Genomic DNA, 6,000 nt, shown 5'->3' on the forward strand with positions numbered 1-6,000 from the left:
GGGCCGGCCTAACCTGGCCCAAAATCGGCAGGTGGCCTCTTCCGTTGCTTCACTTCGAAGACTTGTGAATTTTGGCCCAATTCATCATGTCAATTTTGAGTTCTTGGCCTATTCACACATAAGTCTGATTCTCGACATCGTCCAATTGATTTAGAGAGAATCCATTATATGCCACTGACTTTGTCACATGTCTATGATCTGCCACTGACTTTATCACGTTCTACAATATGCCATCGACTTTTGCTTAACTTCTACAATTTACCATCGCCGTCCGGTTAGTCTCCGTTAATACTGTACAAATTTGCCAAAATGACCAAAATACCCCTAGGACAAAAACATTCAAAATTTGGATAAAAATTCTGAAATATAAGATTTTAAGTTGTTGGCCAAATTTTGGATGTTTACAATCTTATGTTTATAATATGATATTTTGAATTTTTTATCCAAATTTTGGAAGTTTTTGTTTTAGGGGTATTTCGGTCATTTGGACAAAATTGTACAGTACTAACGGAGGCTAATCGGACGGCGATGGTAAATCGTAGAAGTTAAGCAAAAGTCGATGGTATATCGTAGAATGTGACAAAGTCGATGGTAAATCGTAGATGTGTGACAAAGTCAGTGGCATATAATGGATTCTCTCATTGATTTATCGTCCGAGTTGATGTCGATTCTCCTCCACTTTATTATCATTCTCTGCAAAAAGGTTAGTATACCTAATACTTGTGGAATGCTATTATTCTAACAAATATATGCATTGTAAGCATCACTAGTTCTCCTCTATTTTGGTAATATTGACGGTCGAAACTAATCGATAACGACCGTCAACATTCAGCCGAACCTATCCTGGCGCCGTTGGATGCAGGGTTCGGCGTGGACGTCCAGGATTGCATCCCAATGACGGTTGGAGGGCACTTCGGACAATTCCCCTTCCACAACCATCATAACTACCTCTATATAAGGACTTCACCTTCTCACTTCACTCACACACCTCAAGCAAGAACTCTCTCATATTCTCTCAAGTTTAGTTTAGTAGTATCAAGCTAGTGGAATATGAATAGAGTAGAAATCAGGAGTCCGGAAGTCTTCGGAAGAGTTCGGGTATGGCTCTAGTAGCTTTCCTTTCTTCTTTTGTAAGCTTTGTACTTTTATTAGAATATATTTATGGTATTAAAATACTTTCCGAGTATATGAATGCCTACTTTACATGTCGTAGGCTCTCCGGACCTTCCATTATAATTGAGAGATGAAGTGAATAATTCAAGTCATCAAACAAGAATAATGAAATATCCGATGCCTCGAGAGAGGAATATTGGAGATATTGCTGGTCCTTTAGCCTGCCAGTCAACTTTATCCTGAGATGTGCCCGTCAAACCATTCGAAGGCGGCGACCAGATGTGTTACACATTTAGGAGACTTGACAAAAATAGCTAAAGATCTACAACATCTCAAATATTCATAACTCATACTCATATGAATCTAGTTCCCAGGATGTGCACTAGATTCACACTTTCATCTTAAGCATGGACATACATAGCAAACACAAATAAAATGAAAGCGATTAAAATTACAACTAACTTAGAGATACATAGGCCGACCGGCCAAATAAATATATAGAACAACGGAAGCTTGTCTACCCAATCCACAAGCACACCGACTAGGGGTTTACCCCCATTAAGTTCAAATCCTAGAAGAAGCAGTCGATCACCCACATCACTCAAAGACTAAATCTAAAACCTGAAAGCAAAAGGTTAATTCAACAGCAAGAGTCAGTACATTATTAGAAATAATGTACTGGCAAGCACCAAGACAAGCCTAACACCCTACTTGCAAGGCATATAATCAAGGAAGGCATAATATGGTTCTTTTTAGCATAAAGCAAGTTTTATTTGCATAAAACATTTCCAAATCAGGTTTACTTTCAAATAAATTTCAGCAAGCTAGTACTTGACATATTGGGCATCAAAGTAGGCATTAATCATATATAAATATGCACCTCATTGCCTTCCATGGCAGCAAGCAGATCATTCTCAAATCTCATCACAATTTGAAGGTAAATTTCAGCATTTAGAAGAATAAACACAAGTCTATACTCAATACATATCCACACGCCGCTCATGTCCGCGAGCACGGCTAATCGATTAGTTTTAACTCTGCAGAGTTTGTACACTTTACCCACATGATGCGAAATAATAATCATGCAAGAGCATGGCACGCGATACATAAGTACCCGATTTATTACCAGCAACAAAGCTTTTCCAAAATTCATAATTTAGCCTTACACCAGCACGATACGTGTTACTCCATCCTAAGCCATACACGTTATATGACCTAAAACCGTTAAGTGGCGGGCCCACGCCTTAAACTTAACGCCGTGGTGGCGGACACAACGGGAACCCACCCACATGGCACAATACCGTTGTATTGGACAGACTTACTCACTTAAACTACCACGTCAGGGTAAATAGGAAGTTCCTCTGAGTTATCCGAACTCATACACACTGGCCTACCAGAATGTAAGGCTAAACCATAAATAATTTACTTAGCTTGAGCTATCCCATACTAGCACATGTGGTTGTACTGTATACGAAATGAACTGACATTGAGTGAAGTCCTTAGGTCGGTTTGGGTGCACTCTCCCACTATCGGTACACAACTAATCACCATATGTGCACCACTTGAGACCCAAACCTAAAATCCATGTTTTTCATCATTTTATTTATGAAAATCACAAGTATTAAAGTTCTGTCCAGATTATTTTAAAATCAATTTTTCATATTTGTAATGAGCCCATAATGACAAGGAAGACCATTCTAAGCATGGCTAAGCATTATAGTAACCTAGTGACTCCAAAATTCATATATATAAAGTGGTATAGTCATATTGTTCCTAAGGTTAGGAATGATGGATATGGATATATGTGGGGTTAAGGTGATAATGCAAATAATAGGAGTTTGTCTAACAAGTTTAACACAATTTTAATTTGTTAGTGTACAATCGACATGCAGGATTTGCAAACATTTTCAATAACCTCCAAAAAATAGGTTCAAAGTGATCAAAGAGAGAGAGGTGGGACTTGCCTTGAATCAGGAAAATGTCAGCACCTAAATCACTTTTTCACCGTTTAAGCAATCATCTATACAAAGTACACGTTATGCAATTAAACACCGAAATATGCGAAAAATCCAAAATGCTCTAAAATGCATGATTTGTGCACAGTGAATAGGTACTGGTCTAAAATGAATTTAGGTGAAAGAATTTCTATTTTATCTCATTTCATTTGAGAATTATGAGCGGTATAGTGTACGATTTACTTAGGTACTATTGTGAAATGCTGTTGTAAGGTGATTCTTATTAAGTTTATGTTTGCTGGGGTGAAGATATGTGCTTTCTAAGACTAACACATTTGGTTTCATAATTTTTAGAGTTAATATGAATTCTTTATGTATTTTTCAAGTTATAACGTGTTATAGGTGTATAGTATTCTATAGGTTCATGGCTAAAGAGGTTTAGGTCCAGAACTTGCCTCATCTAGCTAGTGATGTATAAAATGAGTACTTTAGTTAACTAATCTCACCTTAGCTCATAAGCTTATGGTCTTTATTATCATGGTTCATATTTTTTTTTAAACTAGGGAAGCTCTAGTCCATGCTAGCAATTTATTATATCAACCTAGAAATTATTATATGAGTTAAGTGCCTTAAGTTTTGGTGGATGGGGGTGAAACTATGACCTCTCTAGTCTAACAAGTTTTATTTTAGTTTATTCATAGCTAGAATGCATTTTAACTACCTCACACATATATTTTGCTTAACCATTACTAGGTGATTAACTCCTAGGTTATCTATTTAAAGATTAGAACTATAACCTGTTCAAAAGGTGCCATATTTTATTTTACTATGTTTAAGCTCACTATTTGCTGGTTCTATGGAAATTTGGTTCATTTCATTTGGACTAAAGATGATTTTTCTACAATTTTTACAAATTAAAGGCTACTCTATATTGGTTATTAATTACATAAATATTTAGAGGCTTTTATCATACAGTAAGTATATAATTTTATTTTATAACTTGGAAGTATATGTTTTGGTGATTCTACAGAACTTGGGTTTACTCAAAATGGTTCTAAGATGAATTTTATGTGAATTTCTAAAGTTCAGCTTACCTAAAACTAGTCATTTTAAAGATAATAGTTTCAGAGGCATTTGATCTAAAGTATATATATATGTTTTATTTTACTTTGTTTTTGGAGAACATGTTGGTGGATCCATAGAAACTAAGTTTGCTCTAAAATGAGTTGTTTTCAATTTGTTATATATTTTACATGTTTACATGTTTTTCTGTTGAAAATATAAAGCTTTAGGCATTTCATTTAGATTTTGCCAGAATTTAAATAGATTGGGTCCACAGGTCGGTCTCAGGCCAATATGCAAAAAGGCCCCTAGAATTTCAGGAAATCAACCCACAGTCCTGTGACTGTTCTGTGTGTGAGGTAGGTTTTACAAACTAGTACCTAGAGTTTTGATTCTTCTCAACAGAGGTCCTTGGTTTGAGCAGACACAGAGCTAGCCATGGCCGAGCTCGTTCTCGAGCTCGCCGGTGGCAAACGGCGGCAGATCTCGGTGTGCATCATAAGGAGAAAATGTAAATGGGTTCAAGGCGAGGCTATAGGTGGTATTCTTGCAAGCATTGGTCATCGGAATTAATGGCGACGGCGGAGCGAGCGGCGGTGGTTCTCGGGTGACGGTGCATGTGGAGCTAGAGCATTCATCTAGATGTTTAGCTACATGCATGTGCCTCTATGGGATCCTAGGATGCTTACCGAGCGTCCAATGAAACTTGGCGAGGTCCAGATAGCGATGACCACGAGCAGAACGACTCGGAGACGGCGGGGAGCCTCGGGCGATGACGACGCCGGCTTGATATGGCTGATGATCTACCATGCATGTATACACACGGTGTTGAATAGGTCTCAGGAAAGCTTCATGCCCGAGGAATTGAACTGTGACTCACCGGAGAGGGAGAAATCGAAGGTGGAGCTTGACAGCCGGAATTGGGGAAGACAATGCCGATCTCCAAGCTCGCTGCACCACTGGCAGGGGTTCATGAGGGATTTAAGAGAGGACACCGAGGAGATGTTGATGGTGCGGTGGCTCGGCTCGGCTTGCTCTGGTTCGACGGCAACGAAGACGATGTCCCAATGGCGGCGCCCAGTCCGCGCTCCAGAGCATCGTCGGCAAGGGTTTGCATTCCCACCAAACCACTGCATGAAATGGGATGAAACTTAGAGGGATGGAATCAGCGTGGAGAGGCGATAATGGAACGCAAGAGAAGAGGAAACGACCACGGCACAAAGGCGATGGCGACGGCCGTCGTCTTCACGGCCAGCGGCAAGGTCGAGATGGAAAAGAAAAGCCGGAGCTCTCCCCCTCGGTTTGCTCGGCTCAGGAGTGGTAATGGGGAGGAGGCGATGCAGCTGGGTGGAGGTGAAGCCTCGGTTCGGCGCTGCCACGTCGAGGCTGTTAGTGATATGCCCTAGAGGCAATCATAGAGATGATTGTATCACATACTATGTTTACATATTTATCCGACATTGTTCCTTGAAATAGATAACTCCTTATTGGTTAATGAATATGTGATTCTTTCATGAGACTCTTTATGTTGTTTGTTACTATTTCTAAAGGATCCCTGATCAAATATCATATGTGGAACAAATATGTTTATATGATCAGCACATGTATTAATTGATGATCATGTCTCATGGATCATGGTATAGAGATATCAAATTAATAATGTGGACACATGTTGGTGAACATGTTGTTGGATAGACCCAACATGAGACACTGCAAGAGCCATATGTGTTGTGTCATCAGTGATCTCATTGAGTGTTGGTGTTGAATCCTTAGACCTGAGATTATCATGGTTCTCAACATATGTAGTAGCTTACTAAGGGACTGCTAAACGCTACTCCGTAATTGGGTAGTTATAAAAGTAGTTTTCGGA

The 6,000-nt window shown here is 39.2% G+C and overlaps 1 long non-coding RNA gene across 1 annotated transcript; it reads right to left on the minus strand.

The window, feature by feature from the left end:
• Nucleotides 1-2,865: 2,865 nt before the first annotated feature.
• LOC107279151 (uncharacterized) lies at nt 2,866-5,455 on the minus strand. The gene is made up of 4 exons (XR_010737182.1): nt 5,345-5,455; nt 5,011-5,260; nt 4,820-4,933; nt 2,866-3,133 (listed from the first exon to the last, which is right to left on the minus strand). It is a non-coding gene; the product is annotated as an uncharacterized lncRNA (long non-coding RNA).
• Nucleotides 5,456-6,000: the final 545 nt, after the last annotated feature.

The sequence above is a fragment of the Oryza sativa genome, chromosome 10 (assembly GCF_034140825.1).
Source record: "Oryza sativa Japonica Group chromosome 10, ASM3414082v1".
Classification (NCBI taxonomy): Eukaryota; Viridiplantae; Streptophyta; class Magnoliopsida; order Poales; family Poaceae; genus Oryza; species Oryza sativa.